Below are 24,866 nucleotides of genomic sequence, written 5' to 3' on the forward strand. Positions count from 1 at the left end.
CTCGCTGGAGAACTTTGGTCAAAGACAGGAGATGGGAAAGAGCCAGCGAATGAACTCCCTTGCCTTCCTCTCCCACTCCGGAGTGTGGTGGATCTGCTTATCTGGAAGACAGGCTGTAGGACCAAGCAAAAGGTGGCGGTTTTTTGCCGCACTGTGGGGAGGCTAGTAACACACCGCCTTCGCCACGTTTGCTTCCTGCCTGCCTCCCTCGTCCCCTCATTTGAGGCTGCCTTGACACTGCGTATGCCAGTTGAGCCTTAGCTCGCAAACGTTGCCCCAGAAACTTCTATCTAGGGAGTTAAGATAATCACTTTGACCCCAAATCTCCATTTCCTACCTCCTCTGTGGAAGGATCTCATCATCTCCATGAAGTCTTTGGGCTGAAGGCTCAGGACCCCTTCCCTGAGTAGAGTCTAGGTCCACGGGGGGGGGTGGGGGAGTAGGGGGATCCGCAGTATTTAAGACCAGTATTTAAATATTTAAGCACTTAAAAGCAGGTGCTTCGAATGCACACAGAGCCTACAGGAGGTAAACTGCTCGAGTGAGCTTCTCTGGGTAGAATGGTTTTCTAAGGCTCATAGTACCGCCCACAAGGCCATGTCCTTCGTCAGTATAAAAAGGACAACTGTTCAAGGAAAGAGCAGCGTCAAGACAGAATCTACGAAATTAGGGAGCCATTTAGATCCAGAAATGATCCGTGTCTATAAAACGAGATGAATGCTCCCCGGACTTAATAACAAATAGGTGAAAAAGAAAAAAGTAACTTTTACACACATGTGTGACAATCCGTTGTGTATATCATTAAAAAAAAAGGGGGGGGGTCTGGGGTTGTGAAGCCCATGCGGAGCTGAGGCATTTTTAAATCCTCCAAAAGAAGAGGGTTCTGGAAGTGTCAGGTGCAGTCATTACCGCAAAGTGAGTTTGGGGCTTGAAAGACAGTCCTTGGGGTCAGCCATGGTTTTCACTCTGTCCTCTTCTAAAAGTCTGTCACCGGTTGAATTTGGTAACTTTATCAGGCAGGGGCCACGGAGAGGTCCTGTCGGAGGCCAAGGCACAGCTGTAACCTGAGTGTTCCCAGGTAGGGGCCCTGGCTTGTCCCACCCCCCAGCCCAGCGCCCCACCCCCCCAGCCCAAGGACAGCTGTGGGCAGGGAAGCAGAGCCCGCCAGAGCCAGCAGGAGAGGGAGCAGGCTCTGCACTGTAGGAGAGGCACACAGCCTCCAGGAAAAGTGGGTGGGGGTCTCTGGGTCTGCCGGCTGTGGCCGCTGCCTCCCCTGGCCCCAGGGTCGATGTCCACCCCTTCCTCTCTCTGGCGCTGCCGGGTGCCTTCCGGGTCGGTGGCCTCTTTCGCACAGTGCAGCTCCCACGGATCTCCTGACCTCCAGCTTTGCCTTGCCCTGACCCAGTCTTCCGTGCGGTCCGACCGTCAACGTATCAGAAGCACAAGCTGTGGGACTGGGGCCGGAGTTTAAAATGCAGATTCTCGGGGCGCCTGGGTGGCTTAGTGGGTTAAGCCTCTGCCTTCGGCTCAGGTCATGGTCTCAGGGTCCTGGAATTGAGCCCTGCATTGGGCTCTCTGCTCAGCAGGGAGCCTGCTTCGCCCCCACTCTCTGCCTGCCTCTCTGCCTACTTGTGATCTCTCTGTCGAATAAATAAATAAAACCTTAAAAAAAATAAAATAAAATGCAGATTCTCAGCCCTGCCCTGGTGAAGGAGACCCTGTGGGGAGGGCCAGGAGCTTGGAGGGGGTTCTGCCGCAGGTAACTCATCCTGTCCTTGGCTGCCAGGCCCATCTTACTGAAACATAAATTGCTCCTCTCGCCCCCTCGGGTTCTGCACTAGGCTGGAGGGGGAAGGATGGGGCGCGTTGGCCCATGTGCCCAGGCTGGGAGTCCTAACAAATGACACATGACATGGGAGGCGTGCAAGCCTCAGTAAGGGGCTCGGTCAAGGCCGGAGTCTGCCCCGGGAGCCTCGCCTACCTCCAGAGGGAGGGGAGCTGAGCGGGAGCAGTTGCTGGCCCGGCTTCTGCAGATGCACGCGTGCATGAACACGGTGCTTTCCAGAGGCCCCCAGGGAAGGGCATCTCTCGCGCTTGGCTGGAGGATGACCCCAGCCCCGTGAAGACTCCGGGAGCTGGCGGGGGTGGGGCTGTTCTCTGATGGTGCCTGGCTGGAGGACGCAAGAAGACACGGACCGGCCACAGCGCCCGGGAGGGGACAGCAGAGCCTCAGTGCGTTACCGTGGAGCATTTCCCATCTTCCACCTCCCACCTCCATTCCGCTGCAGGCTCCACAGTCCCCTGCTCCAGGCAGCCACCGGGATTTCAGCCGCTCCAGACAGAACCTCCTCCCGCTGCTGCCCCAGAGGCTGAGGCTGCAACTTCTGTAGTGAAGGGAGAGGTAGACAGTTCCTGGTGGGGGGACGTGAACCCTGCTGGGGAAACCAGAGCTGGGGGAAGCGCTGAGAACCTCTGCAAACACTCAGCATTCGCTACTGTAGAATGAGGACACCACGGAGAATAAAGTGGGTATTTGTGAAATGTGTTCACCTTTGTTAATTTCCAGTAGAATTGAAGGAAATGTTGAGGATCTTTTCCTACACTTTAAAGGAGGTCCTTCCAAATTAATTTTGCTTTGCCCCGAATGTTATACATCCTTAGGCACTATGCCAGTTTTCTGGTTTCTTTGTATGTTTAAATACCATTGTGATTTTTTAAAAAAGAATTGTTCGTTGCTGTACTGTGCCAAGCTTCACCTGGGAAAAGGAGTAACTTGGATGTTTGGACAGAAAACATGCAGCTGTCCTCTTGCCAGAGTCACAGAGTCTCTGCTGGAGATCTTGGCGCCAAAGCTCACACCATCTCTCCTCCCCTCCCCTCGGGTCCCACCCACGTTCAGACGCAAGACAAGAGTCTACCTCCCTCTCTTTATCTTCCCTCCACTCCAGCTGGCCATCTGATCACCATGGCTCACCGCCATGGGCCTGTAAGAACTCCCTCAAAGCTGTGGGAACCCCCCTGCGGGCCTGGGTCCTGGGGGACTGGAGGTGCGGCCCGGCCCCGAGGCGACCCATCCTTTCTCTGGCTCCTTCAGGCGCAGCAGGTCCCTCACACCCACAGACAGGAGGAGGAGTCTGCGCTTCGGCCCTGTGTCCGCCCACAGACGGGCTTCCGCCCCCTGGAGGTCGCAGACCCCCTGCTGCTCTCATCTCATCTCAACAGAGCTCGCGACGGGTCACCTCTTCCCTCACCTCCTCACTGTCGTCTGCCTCCAACCCAGTCTCCACAGGGTCATGTTCAAAAAATGTAAATCTGTCTTAGCACTTTCCTACTCAAGGTCTTTTGATGACTCCCCATTCCACTTAGAAGAGAATCCAATAATCTGGCCATGACTTAGCAGGCCACGTGATCTGCCCTCTGCGACTTCTCCACCTCCTCTCCCTCTCTCTCCTACATTTGAGCTATAGGAACACCTTCTTGCTTGTCCTCAAATGCATCCAGCTCCTTCCTGCCCCAGGGCCTTGGCGCTTGCTCTGTTTGGTGTGCTCTCCCCCATGAGCTTCCGGTAGTTGGCTAAGATGCCATGACCTCAGAAAGGCCTTAGTAATCTCCCATTTAAATAGCTCCTCTAGGGGCACCTGGGTGGCTCAGTGGATTAAGCCGCTGCCTTCGGCTCAGGTCATGATCTCAGGGTCCTGGGATCGAGTCCCACATCGGGCTCTCTGCTCAGGAGGGAGCCTGCTTCCCTCTCTCTCTCTCTCTCTGCCAGCCTCTCTACCTACCTGTGATCTCTCTCTGTCAAATAAATAAATAAAATCTTTATATAAAAAAAAAAAAAAATAAAATAAAATAAAATAAATAGCTCCTCTACCTCTCCATCTCCCTCAATCCCCTTACCTTGCTTTATTTTCTTCACAGCACAAGTCATCCTCTGTAACTCTCACAATTATTTTCTCTACTTGTTTATAGACTGTCTCCTCTGACCAGAACGTCAGCTCCAAGAGGCCAGGGACCTGCTCTCCCTGTTCATGGGTGTGTCCCCTGACCCAGCCCAGCGCCTGGCCCACATTTAATGCCAAACAAATGGTTAATGTGCGCAAACGAATCCAGATCTTGAAGTGAGGTGGCTTCAGGAGGCTGGCCCATGCTGTGGCTTGCCCATCTGCGCCCTCCTGGAACCGCAAGATAGCCAGACCTCTGGGCTCACGCAGGTGAGCGATGTTCTGCTGCCCGTGTGGGTGTCAGACCCCAACAGTGGGTGGCCTCTTCTGCCACCCTTCCCAGCCTCTTTGTCTCTTTCCAGTTTCCAGCTATTTTTTCCTCAAAGTCTCTGCTTTCCCCTTGACCTTCTCATTCAAACCTTTCTCACCCTTTTGGTTTTATAATGCGTATCACACAGATAGGACCTTGGCAGTGCTTTACTATTGCCGACAAAAACAAAACAAAACAAAACAAACCACCATTAGATCTTAACCTGCCTTATAGCACACAGGTAGTTTCCTTAGCTGATGTCAAAAGTTGGAAGTACTGGGGCGCCTGGGTGGCTCAGTGGGTTGAAGCCTCTGCCTTCGGCTCAGGTCATGATCCCGGGGGTCCTTGGATCGAGTCCCGCATCGGGTTCTCCGCTCGGTGGGGAGCCTGCTTCCTCCTCTCTCTCTGCCTGCTTCTCTGCCTACCTGTGATCTCTGTCAAATAAATAAATAAAATCTTAAAAAAAAAAAAAAGTTGGAAGTACTTTTCTTCGGGGCTATTTTCGAGCCCAGTGCAACTCCTACTGAGGTGAACACTCAGCATTTGCTACTGTAAAATGAGGACACCACGGAGAATAAAGTCGGTATTTGTGAAATGTGTTCACCTTTGTTAATTTCCAATAGAATTGAAGGAAATGTTGAGGATCTTATGACTTTTGCCATCAAAAGTCCTGTAAAGTGCGACAGCGTATTTATACGATTCCTTTGTTAAACAGCTGTCAAGCCACGTAAAATGAGAGGACCAAAGGAAAACAAGCGGACGTGCAGATACTTCACCTGCTTCCTCATGCTTGTCTGGAACATTATGATCTTCGCCAAAAAAATTCCCTTCCACAGTTCCAGATTCCTAATTAAACGAACAACATTGCTATAATTCTCAGATAAATAAAATGAGCACTTTCACACAAATTAGAAACGCCAACTTGTTAATAGCTTCCCTGAGGTTTTGTTACAAAATCATCACTGTTTTTGTCATTGTTCAGGCATGATAAATACTAAGGTACAATCTGGAAATAAGAACGGTCTTTGGGGGACGCCTGGGTGGCTCAGTTGGTTAAGCACCTGCCTTCGGCTCAGGTCATGATCCCAGCATCCTGGGATGGAGTCCCACATTGGGCTCCTTGCTTGGCAGGGAGCCTGCTTCTCCCTCTGCCTCTGCCTACCACTCTGCCTGTGTTCGCTCTCTCTCTCTCTAGCAAATAAATAAATTAAAAAAAAAAAAAGAACGGTCTTTGGGCAGTCAGTTCCCAAGTGCGGATAGGGTGTTCCATGAGAAAATGAGGGTCCCCCCCTCATTCCTCTTATAATACATGACAATAGTTAATTGGCTAGAAAAATACTTTATATTGTTTTACTATAGTGAAACAGGAAATTCAGATCAGCTAGAAGATGAGGCTGGCCTGAACTTTTTTTTAAAGATTTTTATTTATTTATTTGAGAGAGCAAGAGAGAGAGAATGTATGGGGGGTGCAGAGGGAGAGAAGAGAGAGAGAGAGGGAGGGAGGCAGACTCCCCACTTAGTGCAGACCCAGTCTCAGGGCTGATCCCACAACCCTGAAATCATAACCCAAGCTGAAATCAAGAGTCAGAAGCTTAACCAACTGAGCCATTCAGGCCCCCAAGGCTGGCCCAAACTTAATAAAATTTAAAAATGTACAACCTCAGAGAAATACTAGACAGTATACCCTTAAAGGCCCAGAGCATGTTGTACCTTTGTTTCCTTAGTATATAGCTGGGTAATTTGGGTAAGGCACCAATGCCTCAGTTTCTTCATCAGTGAAATGGCCACAGTACTCATACCCAATTCTTCATAGGCCTATGGTGAGGGCTAAAAGTTCGGAAGGCCCTCGACCAAGGGCCCAGCAGGTAATATAACATCTAACAGATGTCACCTGTTGTTAGGCTTAAGCGGACACAATAATTATTGCTTGATGACCACAAAATGCAATTTGCTACCTTTCAACAACTCAAAATGCTCCCCGGTTCTTTCCAAGAAGAGCTCCTGTTCTGTCTTCTTCAAAGAATGGATGAGTCATTTGTAATTCACGGTATATTTGTGTACCAACAATTACTGTGCTAGAGTGCTTTCAAGAGCCGGTTGCTTAATTAAACCTAACATTCCCCTTGCACTCTTGTTTGTCCTCTGAGCTCTCTCAGTAAATCTTTTCTTTCAAGTAGTGTAGAAGCAAACGTCCATCCAGGCTAACCGTGTACACTTACCCACACTTTAATTAGTGTTGTCTAAAAGGATGGAGTTCTGTGTGTTTTATTTATTTATTTATTTATTTATTTTTTAAGATTTTATTTATTTATTTGACAGGTCACAAGTAGGCAGAGAGGCAGGCAGAGAGAGAGGGAAGCAGGCTCCCCATAGCAGCCGGCAGAACGATTACTCCGCATCATGCCCATTTCTTTTTGAGACAGAGCCCTGGTATATTCTCAGTTCGATGTCAGCTGCCTTTCTCTTCTAACCACCCCCTTTGCCTTAAACACCCTCGTTTCTTTCCATCTTGGAACAATCTTTGAATTCGTTACAGAGCCTCGCGTTTCCACTTTCTTTTTCATAAGTTACTTATTCAGAAAGCGCCCCCCCCCTCCGTGGTTTTGGTTGGCTGGTTGGTTGGTTGAACATGGGGACATGGGGCTTGAACTCAAGATCCTGAAATCAAGACCTGAGCTGAGATCAAGATCAGAGCTGAGGGGCACCTGGGTGGCTCAGTGGGTTAAAGCCTCTGCTTTCGGCTCAGGTCATGATCCCAGGATCCTGGGATCGAGCCCCACATCGGGCTCTCTGCTCTGCAGGGAGCCTGCTTCCTCCTCTCTCTCTGCCTGCCTCTCTGCCTACTTGTGATCTCTGTCTGCCAAATAAATAAATAAAATCTTTAAAAAAAAAAAATCAGAGATGAGTTCAAGAGAAAGATGCTTAACCAACTGAGCCATCCGGGGGCCCTTCCAACCATGGTTTTGGTTTTACGCTGGGCATTTCATTATTTTGGTGACTCATTTCTGGGCTCCAAATAGGTTTTAGCAATGGCAAGATGAGAGTTCAACAGAGTGTTCAGGGACTGAGCTCGCGGACATATCCAGCACGTGTGGGAGCCAGAGAAAAAGATCCACGGGAAGTCTGCATTCTGCATTCCTTATGTGGGAAGACCCCTCCTGACCCCACCTACTCCAAGCCAGGCAACAGCTGCCCATTATCACCCCTACCTCACTGCCTTTTAAGCTCCTCAGAGCAAGCGGGTCTGGGAAGTCCAGTTCAAATGTAGACATCTTGGCCTCATTGAAACTCCATACTAGCGTGTGGCGGCATGGGGAGGTGTTTCCTGGTACCCAGTCTGCAGCCCATCCCCCTGTTTTTTTTCCCAGGGGAGAAGAAAGTCTCTGGGGCCCTGAAAGCTCTCATGTCCAGGCACGTGAATGCCCAGCTCTGCATCTGGGCAGACCTCCTGCGAGTAGCTGCCCATTGGCCATAGCTGCCCATTGGCTATTCCGTGGACTGGCAACATGGTCCCCAGGGAAGACACACTTAGGAAGTGGTCTTGGCTACCTGGAGAGTGTTCCAGAAAGGAGGACATGGGATTATCCCTTGAAAGGGATCTCTTGCCTAGATCTAAAGGTAGTGCTTACTAGGCATTATCATTCTTTTCACAAGAGATGTAGTCCTTGACCCCAACCTGAGTACTGGAGAGTAAAGTTCAATGAGATATAAGAATGGATTGTTTTAAAACACTGAGGATGTATATTCTATATGTGATAAAAACTTCAGATGAGGGCAAAGGCAGAAGAGAACTTAGATTCTAGCATTGCTCCAAGAGCTTCCCTTGGAGACGGAACCAGGTGTCAAATGAAGTAGAGCAATAGCGGTTATATTTGTATTAAAATTGATAATAGCCTTCTCTTTCTTTGTCACTGTCAGCATCATCGTGTGTTTTCTGGGGCCTTCTTTTTCTTTAAGTTTCTGTCTAGAAAACATCCAGGCAAGACCCCGTGTTCTGCCCATCTTATTTTGGTACAGCTCCCAACACAAAGACACGCTCCTTAAAGAAAGCCATTCCTTGCCTCCAGCAGTGCACTAAAATTGGTTTCTAAAAGGTTCAGACGAGGAGTACCTGGGTGGCTCAGTGGGTTAAAGCCTCTGCCTTCAGCTCAGGTCATGATCTCAGGGTCCTCGGATCAAGCCCCACATCAGGCTCTCTGCTCAGTAAGGAGCCTGTTTCTCCCCACACACCGCCCCCCACGCCTACCTCTCTGCCTACTTGTGATCTGTCAAATAAATAAATAAAATCTTTAAAAAAAAAAAAAAAAAAAAGGTTCAGATGAACCATGCCATGCTCGGGGGCCAAGAAGTTTTCAGATGTTTCCGAAGCGCAAAGTTGCGTCTGAAACAGGCTGCTTTGAATTGTGCCAAGGCCACCCTGGTGCTTTCCTCCTGGCCTTCCAAGTTTGGCTCAGCATTGTCCCCTCCGTGGATTGCTGGGTGTAATGACAAGTGACAAGGCAGGGTGGGAACACTTGGGTTTCCTCTTTCTCTCCCGTGCCATTGTGGGAAGCCCGGTGGTGACTCGGAAGGTAAATCCTGAGGCTCTGTGCAGCTGTCCTGTAGACACTTGTCTTCCCAGTGGGCTGGGGCTTGTCTCTTGTCACGTGTATGTTTGCATCTGTAGAGTTGATTGTTAACAGTTTAGGGCATGAAATGGTAATTGCCTTACGCAGCCCCAGCCCTAAAGCAGACGAGCCATGGAAACGAACTTCTTGGGACTTCACTGAACAAGCTGAAATTACCATCCTGGCTTTTCAACTACAGAAGCAGCGATCAAGTGGGAGGGATTTGGATTGTGAGTGACAACTGGCTTGGTCCCTGAGCCTGCCTTGCACCCTTCACCGCAGGTGCACGGACTGAAGCCCTCGCCCACGACGTTTTAGGCACCCAGGATGCCCGGGGTGTGGCACCCTATTCAGCAGGGGATTGTGACTTGGGTCCAGGCCATTGGCCTCACTCGGCCCCGTGTTCCTTGTCTGTAAGCAGATCCTGTGCTCCTTGTCCGTAAGCAGGCAATCACGCGGACGGATCTCTCAGGGACTCAGGGAAATTGAAAGAAGTGGAAACGGACACCTGGCACTTGGGTGGTCAGAACCAATCCCGAAGAGTCACTGTCCTGGAACCAAGCGGCCTCCTGGAAGATCTGGGTGTACTTGTCCCTTTGTGTGGTCCCAGGGTGGGGTCCCCAGACCGCCCGGGGCTGCCGCAGAGCAAGTTCTCTGTGCTCAGTGGCTGCTTCCGTAGCAGAGACGATTCCAGCAAGCTTAGCATCCTGCCAACAGAGAAGGAGGTGTGTGCTTTCCTGAAGCCTCATTAAACATGGGTAAAACCATCACCAAATTTAACTTCAAAGTGTAACTTTTAGGAAGTGCCTGCCGTGGGCACGCCCCTCCCCCCAGCTTGGGGAGCTGGCTCTGACACTCCTTCTAGTTCCCTCCCCTCATGCCACCAGTGCCCTCATAGCGTAGGGAGAACATTCATTTTCCTGAAGCCTCACAGACAGTTTCTTTCTTGACCTGACTCCATGTAATCAGGCAGCCAGCATCTCCTGGACCAAGTCAGAAGAAATTCTGAGCAAGGCCCTGTATTTGCTGGGAAGGTAAAGAGATAATTTTCCATTTCTCGCTTCTCTCTCAAGGCACAAAATCAACAGGCCTGTCTGGCCCAGCTCCTGCCTTCTGTCTCTAGAGCATCCCGGCGCCAACACTCAGCCTCCTACCTTATTAAGGCTCTATGATGATCCTTCCTGGGGCTGTGTAAGCATCTCAGGGGTTATCAGAGGGCAGCTGCCCGCAGGGAAGGTGCTGTTGACTCACTGCCATGGACATCGTGCCTGGTATTATCAGAGCAATTTTAAAATATGGCTCTTAAAAATGCAGTATTAAATACCCAATTGAGGACTCTTGGTATAATCTATTTGCCTGTCAACCTTCCATTTTTATGATGGAGGGTTGAGCTAAGGAAAAATAAACCCCAAAAGACAAAAAAATGTGGGCATTTTCTCATTTATTTTCCATAATTAATTAAATAAGTAAACCAATGCACCCCCCCCCAATTCCTAAAAATTAGACATAGTGATGGACAGCCCCGCTCTCTGTGTGAGCTGACTGAGGGTGGGCTGGTGGCAGTGGTTTAGGTGCAGATCAGACCTTCTCCATTTAAGAAAAGAAAATGAAGTGCTTGCAAATTGCAGGTTCTAGAAGAACGGCTACAAAATGAAAATGTCATTTGTCACAGAATTCCTCCCACACTGCACAACAGTTTGAAGCGTCCTAAAAGTTCATTCAGTCTGATGCCCATGAAAAGCTTACCTTCTGAAAGAATCAGACCCAACATTCCAGCGAGGTCAGGAAACCCAAGCAAACAAACTAAATCAGGTGCAGGGAAACTGTAGGGGCTGAGGGGCAGGGGATAAAATGCTACCCAAGGAAGAGGCTGGAGCCACACTGAGCAGGGGTCGAGGCTCAAAAAGGTAGATGGGACCTTGGACCCCAAGCGTCTCGCAGTCCCACGGTGGTACCTAAAAGCCTTGGCTGATGTTTGTTCAATTGCGTGGTCCTAGTGCCCACTAGCGCCTCAGAATCCCAGGGGCTTGTTAAAAATGCAGATTGCAGGGCTCCATCTTCCTCTTCCTGAATTAGAACCTTTAGGAACGAGAAGGTGAAATCCACATTTGATGTGAATAGCCCAGGGTCATCTTACTCTGAGGCGGCTCTCCAGCTCCCTAGTACACCATCAGGTAACAAGCACTTACCAGGTCCCTGCTGTGTGCAGAGAGGCAGCCGAGATGTCCTGTGGATGTGCCAAAGAAGCAGAAGGTGGTCCTGTGCCCGAAGGGGGAGACACTAAAGGTGTCCATAAATCCTTAGGCATTCTTTCCAGATCCACTTGCTTGTTGGCTGGTGTTTCTGGGAAGCTCAGCCTCACCGGTTTCTCCTCCTGCAAGCAGAAAACCAAATTTAGATGGGACCAATGGTTCGTTGTCCAGATGTGAAGGAAGGGTCAAGTCAGAAGAGGGCAATTTCCCACAGGACTCTGGAAACTGTGGAGAAAATGCCAAGCAAAGACCCATAGGTGGAGAGAGGGGACCGGCCAGCAGACACGGGCCCTGCCTGACAAGGTGTCTAGCCCCACTGGTCTCCACCCCCATCTACCCACCTGCCTTGACCCACTTGGCTCTGCTCACCTGGGAGAGCCTCTCTCACACTCCCCTCCCCCCGACATTGGCACAAGAACCTTAAGATCAGGATGCAGCAAACTGGTTATTTTTTTAAAATACTTTATTTATTTGACAGAGGGAGAGAGAAGGGGAACCACCAGGGGCAACGGGAGAAGCAGGCTCTCTCCCGTTGTGGGGCTGGATTCCAGAACTCCAGGATCAAGACCTGAGCCAAAGGCAGACACTGAGCCCCTCAGGTACCCCTGATTAACCATTAAAGAAGGCCGACCACAGGCTTGGCCTCGACTACTGATCACCTGTGCCTCCTCACTTCACTCTGCCAGAGTCCTCCCCATCCTCCTCCCTCCACCCCCCACATTCTTACTCCCATTCCCATTGTCCCATTCCCTTGGCCTTGAAGCCTCCTCTGTGAGATGGGAATCCCCAAAATGTTTCTTCCAAACGGAAAGTCTTTGTCGGAACCAACGCCCAGGAGAGGCCCTCGGCGGCCTGCCTGGTCAGGGCTGGGCACCCGGGTCCTCGGTCGCTGATGGGACTCGCCAAGTCAGCCCAGCGCCTCCTGCACCAGGGTCTGGACAAAGTGCGGCGCCTGCGCCACCCAGTGGGCGCGGCGGGAACTGCACGCCCCCGCGATCCCAGCTCCCTCCCACCGCCGCGGGCTGAGCACCCAGACAATTAAGAACAATGCCTGGCGCCGAGAGATGCTCGGTGTAAGGTTGCTATCATTCCTTGCCAAGAACGAATCCACATTTAGCAAAAGAAGAAACCGAACGGTAGTAATACTAACAGTGCGGACGAAGACGGTAACATCTACTATTTCAAGGGCGCTTTAAATTTCCCAAGTATGCAGGCTCCGGGCGGGGGACTCTTGCAGCTGGTGGTAGAATCAAGAGGTGTGCAGGACTCTGGCCGGTCTGTGTTTTGGAGTCTTGGGTTAAACGCGACTGAGAAGCACTCATTTATTCACTGAGCTGCTCCTTCCTATTATACTTCAGTCCCCACCACCTGAACCAACTCCAGCATCCAGAGGAGCTCCCCTAGAGATCTGGGGGCCCCCTCTCTCTTGGCCTCAGAAAAGGGAAAAACGGAAAAGCGAAGGGTTATTTTCCTCTGGTAACTCCCCTTAGCTAAGGAGCAGAGAGGGGCGCAGAGAGGGGAAGGGCAGCTTGGAGAAGTGGAGGATGTTGCGCATTTGACCTCCTTGCCCTGAGGATGCTGCTTCAAGCCAGGCAGTGATAGAACACATGGATCCCTCGGGCTTGTTCTCACAGCCCATAGGCTCTTCACCCTGCATCTGGCTGACGTGGGAGGAAGAAGGCAAGGCGGCACCCGGGGCAGAGCTCCTCCAGCTCACCCCTGCACCCCCAGGCCTGGGGCTGCTCCCCGTGGGGGTGTAGGAGCTGCACTGAGCACCATCTGTAGAAAACCAGGTCACGGCAAAGAAATGTGTGCATGCACCCTTCCCCACCGCAGCTCTGCGTAGGGCTCTCTCCAGTACTTATGCACGTGTGCCCACGTGTCATCTCAGAGGAATTTCCCCTTGCCATCCTAGGCAAACAGCCCCTATGGCACCTCCTCTATCCTGGCATTCTTCTAAGCAGAGGGGAGCCAAGGGAGGAAGGGGAAGTGGTGGGAGGTGAGATGTGAGTGATGGACAAGAGCCAGAGCAGGTAGGGTCTTGTTAGCTGAAATAAGGGGTGTGATGTATGTTCTGAGTCTGCAAAGGAGGGCTAGGATCTGATGTGCACTTGTAAAACACCCTTCTGACTGCCCTTTGGGGAACTCGTGCCGGGAGGACGGGAGGACAGGAATAGCAGAAGCAGGGCCACTGTCTGGAGGCCAGTGGGAGTGCCGTTGGGGCTTGGACAAAGGCAGCAGCAACGGAGATGGTGAGAGGAGGCTGGATTTGGGATCTGCCTCCACCGGTGGGATGGACAGGAGTCTGTCCCGGACTGAGGTGTAATGTGTAAGGAAGGAAGAAAGGCTCGTTCTTAGGATTTGTCCGGAGCAACTGGAGGAATGACAGCTGCTAATATTCACTGTTAACCAGACGCTCTTCCAAACCCTTGACATATTGTAAAGCCATTTAGATCTCACAACTCTCCTATGAACAAGGTATTATTGTCCCTATTTTACAGAAAAGGGCATCGAGGCCCAGAGAATTTAATTAGTTTGCATAAAGTCACACAGCCAGCCCGCAGCAAAGCTGGGATTTGAACCCAGGGCTTAACAGTTCTCCCGCTTCAGAGAACAGAAGACCATGATTAACTGTGACAGCGAAGACTGGGGGAAGAAGCAGGTCGGGGGAGCGGGGGGTGACATGAATCAAGAGTTCCAGGTTGGAGGTGTTCAGAGGAGATGACTTTTCAACACCCTGGTTAGGTGTGTGGTTCTGGCTGAATGGCAGGGAGGGCGCATTTGGGCCTGAGTGTTGACCTAGATGAGGGGATTAAAGCCCGACTTGAATGGGTGGGATGGAAACTGATCTTCCAGAGGATCCCTTCAGGCCTCAGGGGCATTAGGAAAGTGTTGAGAACTACTGTTCTAGAGCCGCACTCGTTTTCATCTGAGGATCCCATGAAAAGCTCTGACCTTGCTCCAGAAAAATTACATGTGCGCACAAGCAACATTTTCTACACAATTTCAGGGTGTTCATGGGCCACGTGCTCTTCCTCCCTATCCTGAAGAGCTTGCACCTGTTCGCTCCTGGTCTGGCCACCTGCGGGTTCTGACCCGTATGGGAGAAGGTACAGCGACAGAAGAGAATGTATTTATAGCTATGGCGGTGAGGCCAAGGGACCCCTATGAAGGCAGCGTGCCATGTTGGGGGGGCGACAGTGTCAGCAGTGGCATGGCCCTGGCCTGCCGTGGGACCTGCCCGTGTCCCAAGCGTGGTTCTCTGGCTTCCGGCTAACAGTGTCCATGAGGGTCTCCACATCCACTCCAGTATGTTCCCTCCCTGCTGGCACCAGCTGGTCAGTGCCTGCACCTGCCCCCCAGGACTCTGGCCGCCCTGGCTGTGCTGCGCCCCCAGTCGCCATCTCGCTCCACTGCCTGGTAATAGGGTCGATTCTTCTCCTCCCCTTCCCTGAAGTTAGGATTCTTGGCCTGTCCAAGTCTTGCTGTGCAACCCCCGCCAAACGCCCACCACTGCCTCCGGGAGTCCACGCCCTCTGTAAAGGGGAGGGCTTCTCTCCCAGAAAGCCAGACCCGATGGCACAGGGACCAACCACTCTGTCCCAGGGACAGTCTTCGGATTTTTCTGGCTCTGAATGAGCTGACAAGTCATCAACCTCCTAGTCTCATTGTCCCTGGGAATTTACCTGACTTCACAAGACCAACCAAGGCCGGAGTCCGATTCCCGAGGGGATCGCAAGCCTCTGAGTCAGAGACAGGGCTGCAAGGCTAATGCGTCTCTCGGGTGGGGCCTGGGCTCTGTCTGGGTGTTGGCTGGACCAGGATAGAGACAGGTCAGCATTCCCAACACCAGTGGCTGCCCTCTGGGCTCTCTGTGCTATGCTGGAACATAATATTTTCCAAGAAGGAGGGAAAGCGAATGCTCCTGACTCACAGCTGTGTCCTCCTGCAGACAAGTATGCAGCTTACGCATCCCATCAGAATTCCTGGGCGCTGGGCTTGCATCTTGTGGCCACTGCCCCACACACAGGCTGGGTAGACCTTCAGACAGTGCACACTACTCATGGTCCTCGGGGGGCTTGAAATACCCAGCTGCTTCCATCCTGGTTGGTAAGCAACTGCTGCCCTGAGCCCCTGCCCCCAACACAAATGCCACCTGCCCATGATTACCCTGGTCCTTTCCCAGGAGACCCCAGATCCCAATCCAGCAACTTGAGGGTCACAGCTGGCACAGCCGGCACCTCCACAGTCTGGTGGGTAAGGGCCAGTGGTTACGTACTGTGGATCTCGCTCTTGTCTGCCCACAAGGATTCCCAGAGCCCATTTGCTCCTGACTTTTCTATCACCATGAGCTGGCTGCTCAGCCCCACCACTTCTCAGCACCTAACTAATACCCAGCCTGTCCTCCTTACCAGGCTCAAGTCCAGTCTCCTCCGGAAAACTGTCCTGATTGCATAGTCCTTATACTCACATGACTTTGCCTTCCTTTGGTCTCACATGGACTCTGCTTCACCAAAATGGCTTGCTTGCAGTTCTTTGAAGGTCTTAAACTTCTCATTGCTTACTTGGTTGGTTGCTTACAAATCCCTGCTTTAGTGTTGCCTGGTGGCAAGTAAGTGATACCACGACCTCTAGGGCCATGGTCAGAGAGGGAGATGTCCCATGAAGGCCAGATTGAAGCCAATAGGACTTCCTGAGAAGGAGAGCTCTTGAGAGGTCAAGAGAGAAGGATCTCAGGTTAGGAAGCCATGAGCAATGCTGGGCTGGTCAACTTGGGTGGGGCTGAGGCAAAGGGTGAAGTCACACCTGGAGCAGAAGGTGGGTATGGTAGAAGGTCATCTGAGTCACAAATCCTGGGAGGTGTAGGAGGCTTTCCTCTGGGCCAAATGGACCTGAAAGTGGCAGTCTCCTACTAGACCAGCCAGGAGGCCAAGCAGTACCTGAGCTGGCTAGGGAGGTGCCCATCCCACTACCACTGGGCAAGGAGGAGGAGGGGCCCTGCTCTGTGTCACAGGCAATACCTGAGAAGGGCATTTTGGGAACTTGAGTCATATTTCCCCATAGTATGTCCTGATTGCTTAGAAACCACCCCCCCCCCCCAACCTCAACTGCCAGGGATCAGTGGCTCCTGACACATTTACTTGAAATCTCTGTGCTCCCTGTCAGTTAGCAGTAGAATTCTCTGCCTTGACGCTGATGAAAGTCTCTATTCAGCGCTGGGCGTAGATCCTGCAGGGAGGGATTTGGCCTGTGGGTCACCCTGGCTTCTGCTGGTCACCATGGAGATGGAATCCCCGCTTGGCGCTGCCCACTGCTTGCTGGGTGTCACTCGGGATTGACTCACAGCCCAGCATACTGCGGAAGCCTGATCTGAGCACCCTGGCAGCCTTTTCCTCCCAGCTTTGTCCCACCTGGCTTCTACCCAGTAGCCGTCTGCCCTAGAGATGAGACGTATCCTGCTGGAACCTGCAGCCACCCAAGCCCAGGGCTGAGCCCCCTGGAGCCAAGCTCTGGCCTCCCTGGACCTCAGCCACATCCCAGAGACCCAGGGAGAGTGACTCAGGTCCGACAGTGGCTCCAGATGACCTCAAGTGACTCACAACAAATAGAATGAAGCTGACACCCAGCCTTTCACCCGTCAGCTCTCTTTGTCATTCACTCAGCAGTGACTGCCACCATTTCCCAGCTGTGGTTGGATATGCCCAGACCGGCTGCAATCCCAAGCCTGCGTGGTCCAGACACTAAGAGCCTCAATTCTGGCTGCACATGGACATCACCTGCAGAGAGCTCCCTGTAAGGGAGATTGGGGAGACGGGGAGGCAGCCCATTTCCAGAACTCCCCAGGGGATTTGAATGTGTAGCCATGGGAAAGAACCAGCCTCTAACATTTGATTCTGGTAGGGAGAAGGATGCTAAACCAACACACTATTTCCATTCCCAACTTGGTGGTGAACACATCTTCAGTCTGGCTCAGGCCTTCCGTCAGTGGACTTCTGGTGTGAACTCAGCTATGCCCTTCTTGGACCCCATAGCTTCCATAATTATTTCTGTATCCAACTGTTTCTCCTTGAGTTTGGATAACTTTTTGGTTTCTGGTATATTCTCCAGACTGTGAATTGAGAGTTTATAGAACACCTCTGAAGGAAAATTATTACATTATTAAAAAAAAATCTAAGTATGGGAAAGTTGAGAATGAGACAAGGAAGGTCATCTTATCGTTCTTACACAGTTTTGGATCCTTGGACTAAAGTCTATTTTGTTTTGCTTATACTCTTTTCTAGACCAACACTTTGTTATATATCTCTTGTTTGTTTTAGCTTTTTTAATTTTAAAGACTTTGGAATATACACAAAAGTACACAGAATAGATCATTAACTATCACATTCCTGGCTCTTGGCCAACCACAACGGCCAAACTTGCCCCACACCCCACACCTATCAATTTAGCTCGGCTCAATTTTCTTCTATAAAAGTGTGACTAAATCACTCAAAAAGAATTCTTCTTTTTTCAACACAACAATTCTATTATACACCAGAACAAATTCACAATTTCTACTGTTCAAGTATCCTGATGTCTCAAAATTGTCATCCATGGATTTAAAAAAATAGTTTGACTATTATTCAGCCATAAAAAAAGAGTGAAACCTTATCATTTGTGACACCATGAATGGACCTTGAGGGTAGTATGCTAAGTGGAGTAAGTCACACAGGGAAAGACAAATACCATATGATTTCACTTATTTGTGGGATCTAAAAATCCAAACAAACAGGAAAACAGAAACAGAGTCTTGAAATACAGAGAACAAAGTGGTAGTTGCCAGAGGGGACAGGGGTGGGCAAATAAGGGAAGGGGGATTAAGAGGCACAAATGTCCAGTTGTAAAATAAGTAAGTCACAGAGATGAAAAGATACAACATGGGGAATGTAGCTAATAACATTGTAACAATGATGTATGGTGACAGATGGTGATTAAGCTTATTGCGGTGAGCACTGAGTAACAGAATTTTTGAGTCAGTATGCTATACACCTGAAACTAATATAACATCATATAGTAAGTGTATTTCAATAATAAAATTTTTAAAAACGATTTTATTTATTTGAGAGCAGGAGAGAGTGAGAGAGAGAGCATGAGAGGGGAGAAGGTCAGCGGGAGAAGCAGACTCCTCATGAAGCTGGGAGCCAGATGCGGCACTCGATCCCAGGACTCCGGGATCATGACCTGAGCCGAAGGCAGTCACTTAACCAACTGAGGCACCCAGGTGCCCAATAGTAAAATTTTTTAAATAGTTTGAATCAAGGTCCAAATGAGGGTCACATGTTGAAATTGGTTGATAGAACTTTTGTCTGTTTTCATCTGTGGTCACTTCTTTTTTTTCTCCCTTGAAGTTTGTTTGTTGAACACACAGGTTGTTTATCCTGTAGATTTGTTCACAATCTAGACTTTGCTGATGATCTCCTTATGGTATAGTTTAACAAGTTCTGTGTTCCTATTTTTCCTGTAAATTGGTACAGGATTTAGAACTTACTCAGGTTCAGGTTTGGTTTCAGTGATGATCTGTTCTTCCAACAGGAGTCATATTCCTATGACATTTGATTTTACAGAGGACCAATGCTTGAATCTTTTGGTTCATTAAATGTTTCAAAATAGTGATATCTGATTCCATCATTTCTCCTTCATCATCACTGCAGCCTAAAAGTGAAGGAGAAATGACAGGTATCATTCTCTATTATTTGATATCCAGAAGAATTGCTTGATTTTCCTCCTTTATTTACCATCTGCAAAATAATGAGTTGCTTTCCTAGCATCCTGCAACGGTGAACAAAGTTTTGTTTTGCTCTGTTTTGAGTATTACTCCTAATTCACAGCTTTTAATACATTTGATGTGTTTGGATTCATTGTAGTTAGTATTGTTGCTAATGCTCACATGGCCACATTTTGGCCAGTAGGAGCCTCTTCTATTTGACTCCTGAATTCTTTAGACCTGATCCAAGAAGTCTCTTATATTTTGTACAAGTCTCTTGTTCACCTTCTGCCCAGATCTAGAATCAGCCATTTAACTAAGGAACCCTGATTGCTTTTAGTAGGAAATGGTATTTGGCTATCTCACTCTGAATGTCGGAAAGTTACCTATTCTCTTATCCCACCAAAGGAACCTCAAATTTTAGTTGATCCTGGTCTTAAAGTCAGAGCAGGTATTGGCTGTAGTTCTGTGGCCACTCAGCATTCTCTGAGGATGAACATGTGTAACTTCTGAGTCAACAAATATTTATAGTCACAGACTCTGTAGAGATAGACAAAGACCGTCTTGAGGAGTTTAAAATCTCTTTTTTTGGCAGCAGGTGTGTGTGTGGGGGTGGGGGGAGTGTTCTCTAGAGCAACGCTTCTCAAACTTTAACGTGCTTACAAATTACCTGGATACCTCATTAAATAGCAGAGTCTGAGTCAGTAGACCTGGGGAGCTGAGATGCGGCAGGTCTAACTAGCTTCTGAATGATGCAGTGATGCTGGTCCTTGGGCCACACTCTGGGTGGCCAGGTTCCAAAAGTAATAAGTAGTTAGCGGGGTGTAGGCACTAAATGCAGAATGAGCTCAGAGAGGTGCCTTCCTAGGGGAGTTGCCCCCTGAACTGACCCTCCCCCTCTGACCTCATCCAAGCACGCAGAATCACACAAAGTCACTGTCACACACACTCAGAATGGCTCAGAGGTACTTATCCGGGACCTGCAAATCTTTGACCTGCCATGACCATTCTGTACCAACCCTTCACCCCCAGAGATGCCCCTCCTGCCAGCTCCTCTGATAGATTGTATGGGACCCACGTGGCATGCCTGGCTCCCAAACTATCATCCCTGAATAAACAGCCTGAAATTGTCTTGGCCCTCCAGCCCACTGTCTGAGAACTTAGCAATGAAAGACGGATCTGGGGGCACCCGGGTGGCTCAGTGGGTTAAAGCCTCTGCCTTCAGCTCAGGTCATGATCTCAGGGTCCTGGGATTGAGCCCTGCATGGGGTGGGGAGGGTCTCTGCTCAGCGGGGAGCCTGCTTCCCCCTCTCACTCTGCCTGCCTCTCTGCCTATTTGTGAGCTCTCTCTGTGTGTCAAATAAATAGATAAAATCTTTTTTAAAAATCTTTAAAAAAAAAAAAAGGGGATCTGGGGACTCCAGAAGATAACACTTGGGGTGCAGTAGTTTAATTGCTGTCCTACTAACACTGAGCTGAGAAGGGCCGCTGCAGGCCAGGGAGAGCAGGCGGGAGTGAAGGATAGAAAACTCAGGAACGTGGAGCCGGGTGGGCAGGCCAGGCTGGCGTGTGCTGTGGGAAGGAGTTCTGGGCTCTGGGGAGATGAGAGTCTAGACCCAACTCAGGGTCTAGAAAGGAAAATGGGAGTATGCGAGAGACAAACCTTTTAGGTTTAGTATTTTATGTACAACAGGCAGGGGTTGAAACCCAACTTGGCTTCCCCTGCCCCAGGGTCCTCTTATTCCTGCTCATCTCCCCCTTCTCTTCCCACACTTCCATTCTCTTCCACACTGTCCTCCAGCCGTTCCTTTTCTCTACCCCAGAACAGAAAATAGTCTAATTCTATTTTCCCTACTAAAGACTTAGAAGGCTTTTGAGGGCTAGTCTTGAATCTCACTGTTGTGACAGCACCACTTTCTGAGAAGTGCATGGGCTACCCAGCGCCCGGCTCCTTGCAGGCGCTCAGCAAAGCACTGGGTAAGTAGGTAAAGGAATGGGTGTGGGACGCTTCTGGTGATTTCCAAGCACTGGATTATGGGAGGACTTTTGGAAATGATTCTTTATGTGGTTATCACTGGTTTTCCTATAGAGACAAATCAGAAGGGTCAGTTGTCTTGGGATCCCACAAAATTACAAAGACGAATCCAGATTGAGACCCAGGGTCTAGTATACCATGCCCACCAACCCATCTTGTCTGACTTTCTTTTCAGCGACCTTGCAGCTTTTCCTACTGGAGAGGTCAGTGGGCAGAGACTGATGGGGCTCTCGCGCCCTCTGCTGGTGGGTTTTCAATAGTCAGCTTTTGCAGGAGGGTTTATAGAGAATACCTTTGATTTTAATGTGCTCGGGCAAGATTAGGAGTGAAGATTTCTGCTTTTATGTCAGGCCTACTGTTCAGTGAATGTCAAGCTGAAGGTGGCTCCTAGTGATAAAAATGAGTGTCAGGGTGGACTCCCAGACAGTAATGATTTAATTGAGAGTAGGTTTTGGGAGCACCTCGGTGGCTCAGTGGGTTAAAGCCTCTGCCTTCGGCTCAGGTCATGGTCCCAGGGTCCTGGGATCGAGCCCCGCATTGGGCTCCCTGCTCAGCGGGGAGCCTGCTTCCTCCTCTCTCTCTCTCTCTGCCTGCCTGTCTGTCTACTTGTAATCTGTCTGTCAAACAAATAAATTTTTAAAAAAAAATTAAAAAAAAAAAAAGAAGAAGAAAGTATGTTTTGGTTTTGTTTCAAAACAAGCCTAAGATTGAAGTCTGGTGAGCTTCTAGTCTTGGCTCAGCTACATCTCTGACGTCAGGGGGCTCTGTCGCATGAGATTGAGAGGTACAGGTCTCCTTTTCCCTAAATGAACTAAGAGGTTTCCCCCAAGAAAGAGAAGCAACCCTGGCTGGCTCCCGGGCAGAGGCTGGCCCTGAGCGTTCCCTAATCCACATGAAACTCTGGCTCTCCCCTGGAGGCACAAGGGGTAGCTGAAGAGAGAAGCCAAGTGCTTTGGTCTCTGCACGAGACCCTTTCCAGCACGTCTGCAGGATTGCAACCAGCAGATACTGAGCTGCTCCTGGGTCGGCAAGTAGCAGGCAGGAGAACAACCCCGAGGGGTACAAACCCAAAGCTAGACTAACCCAGACTGTGAGCAGCCCTTTGGTCAGACGAAGGCCTCCTATTTTCCATATATCTGATAGCCTAGCACAGAGCACTGCTTCTCAGCCTCCAGTGGGCATAGAGTCACTTTGGGAAGTCCTGTTCAAATGCAGAACCTAATTCGGTAGGTCTGGAATATAGCCTGAGATTCCCCAAGTCTAACAAGGTCCCAGATGGTGCTGATGCTGCTGGTCTGGTTTAGGGAAACCACACCGTGAGATGCAAGAGTGGAGAGGAAATGGTTTTTTTGGGGGGTGTGTGTGTGTTTTAAGATTTTTATTTATTTATTTGAGAGAGAACAAGTAAGGAGGAGAGAAAAGGAGGTTCCCAGCTAAGCAGGGAGCCCAACGTGGGGCTCCAGGACCCTGAGACCATGACCTGAGGCAAAGGCAGATGCTTAATCAACCGAGCCTCCCAGGCGCCCCAGGAAATGGGTTCTGAAATCAGAATGCTCAGGTTCAAATTTCAACTCTACCACTTATTTCATGACCTTGGATGGGTTATTTTCACTACCTCCTCTCTCCATGCCTATTTCATCCAGCTTAAGATAGGGAGAGTGGCAGTTCAAATGACTTCGCCGAAACAATAGAATGACTTTACAGGGTTGTTGGAAGAATAAAGTGAAAGGTTGCAGGTGATGCTCTTAGCACAGGGCCTGAAGCACTTGGATATAGTGAACATCTTTACACCGACGTGTCCTTTCAGCAAGTGTTTGTTGATCCCATCCTCTATGCCTGGTGCTGCCCAAGGCCCCGGGACAGAGCAGTGACAGTAACAAAATCTCTGTTCTCGAGGAGCTTGCATTTTAGTAGAAGAAGGCAGACAACAAACAAGTAGAATATTGACTATGGAAGTTGGTGATAAGTGGGCTGGAGAGAAAAAATGCAGCCAAGTATGGACCATAAAGAATGCCGAGGCTGGGCATGTTATTATTTGCGTGGAATAATAGAGAAAGTATCACTGAGAAGGTAATCTTGAGGAGAGGAAGCTGGGTATGTGATTAGCTGAGGAAGTAGGAACGAACATTTGTAAGTGCAAAGGGCCTGGTCACTCCTAGGAAGTAGAAGGGTCGAAGGCGCTTTCCATTAGCAGAGATTTTAGGAGGTCTCAATTGACTTTACCTCCATTCTGAAGAGTGCTTCCTGGGCTACCTTCCTCTTCCTTAAAAAAGAAAAGTGTTGTTTTTTTTTTTTTTTTATTATACAAATGATACAAGCTGATTGTCGAAACCTAGAAATTATAGGTAAGCACAAAGAATGACAGTTGTCACAATCCTGTGCAGAGAAAACCACTGCTGTTACTCTTATGTATATCCTTCTAAGTCTTTCTAGTTCGTGCACCCCTCTTTGCATGCGTGCACATCTACACACACACCCACACACATTTTTATCAAAAATGGGATTATACTAACACTGCTTCCTAATTTGCTGTTTTTCATCTACCATTATATTCTTAAACATCTCTTGATGGCATTCAGTATATTTCAACAACTTATTATTAGTATCAGTAGCACATGCCCCTTCACGGGTAAGTTGTAATTTATTGAAACAGTTGGTGTCCATTTCCATTGTTTCTGATTTTTTTTTTTTTTTGCTTCTGATTTTTTTAAAGATTTTATTTATTTATTTGACAGAGAGAGATCACAAGTAGGCAGAGAGGCAGGCGGGGGGGGGGGGGTGGGTGTGGGGAGCAGGCTCCCTGCTGAGCAGAGAGCCCGATGTGGGGCTCAATCCCAGGACCCTGAGATCATGACCTGAGCCGAAGGCAGAGGCTTAACCCACTGAGCCACCCAGGCGCCCCTTGTTTCTGATTTTTAAGTATATCTTATAAATGACTCCATGACAAGTGCCCTTGTAGCTAACTAAGTCTTGGCATCCATCCGTAATTGTTTTCTGTCTTTTGAGGCATCTGATACGTGTCACCAGATTGCCCCTCAGAAATGTCACTCTAAAAAGACTGCCAGCAGAGGCGCTCATCTCCCCACAAACTCATCATCCATTAAAAACAAAACAAAACCTTCTTGGTCACCACTTTGGAAAGCTGATATCCATGTTCAAGTGTCACATGGGCAGAACCGCCATGAGATGTCACTCCATCGCCCGAGAGGGCGCGCTTCTCCACCTTCTGGGTTTTTGACTGCTGGAATCAGGGTCAGGTTTCCAGTCACTCTTTCATCTCAATTCTGAAGATGGAACTTGCTGTGTTGTGTTCGTTTTAATATAGAGAGCAGTAGCAAACAGCCACCTTGATCACACAGAGAGGACAAATCACCTTTGAAATACCGTCCTGAGGCAAGGGGGTGGTGCCTAGGTGGTTCAGTCAGTCATTAAGCGTCTGCCTTCCTCTCAGGTCATGATCCTAGAATCCTGGGATCGAGCCCCGTATCAGGCTCCCTGCTCAGCGGGACGCCTGCTTCTCCCTCTCCCACTCCCCCTGCTTGTGTTCCCTCTCTCGCTGTGTCTCTCTTTGTCAAATAAATAAAATCTTTAAAAAAAGAAAGGAAGAAAGAAAGAAAGAAAAATACTGTCGAGGGGGTTGCAGGGAGCCTCGGGGGGCCCCTGGAGCCAGTCAGCGTAGCCCGTTTAGGAAGGCAGGTGGGCAGTCATTTGGCATGGACGTGGGTATAATCAGACCTATTGAGTCTGAGAGAGATTGGTCTGGGCTCGCATCCATGGTGGTGGTGGCCTGAAGCCATCCTTGTCCACCTTCGGAGCTGGCTGTGACCTGAGACCCGGGAGGGCGACCCAGGGCGAGGGAGGCTGGGAGTCAGCACTCTGCCAGGCCCCATGGCGGGGACAGAAATGGATGACACAGCCAGGTTTCCTCCTGGGCCCAGCCCTGCCCACCTAATCGCCACCAAATGACTCAGCCACACATC

At 49.7% G+C, this 24,866-nt stretch overlaps 1 long non-coding RNA gene across 1 annotated transcript; it reads right to left on the reverse strand.

Moving 5' to 3' along the window:
- Nucleotides 1–8,591: 8,591 nt before the first annotated feature.
- On the reverse strand, nt 8,592–11,583 carry LOC116576550. The gene is made up of 4 exons (XR_004280204.1): nt 11,048–11,583; nt 10,814–10,937; nt 10,013–10,126; nt 8,592–9,565 (listed from the first exon to the last, which is right to left on the reverse strand). It is a non-coding gene; the product is annotated as an uncharacterized LOC116576550 (long non-coding RNA).
- Nucleotides 11,584–24,866: the final 13,283 nt, after the last annotated feature.

The sequence above is a fragment of the Mustela erminea genome, chromosome 17 (assembly GCF_009829155.1).
Source record: "Mustela erminea isolate mMusErm1 chromosome 17, mMusErm1.Pri, whole genome shotgun sequence".
NCBI classification, from domain to species: Eukaryota; Metazoa; Chordata; class Mammalia; order Carnivora; family Mustelidae; genus Mustela; species Mustela erminea.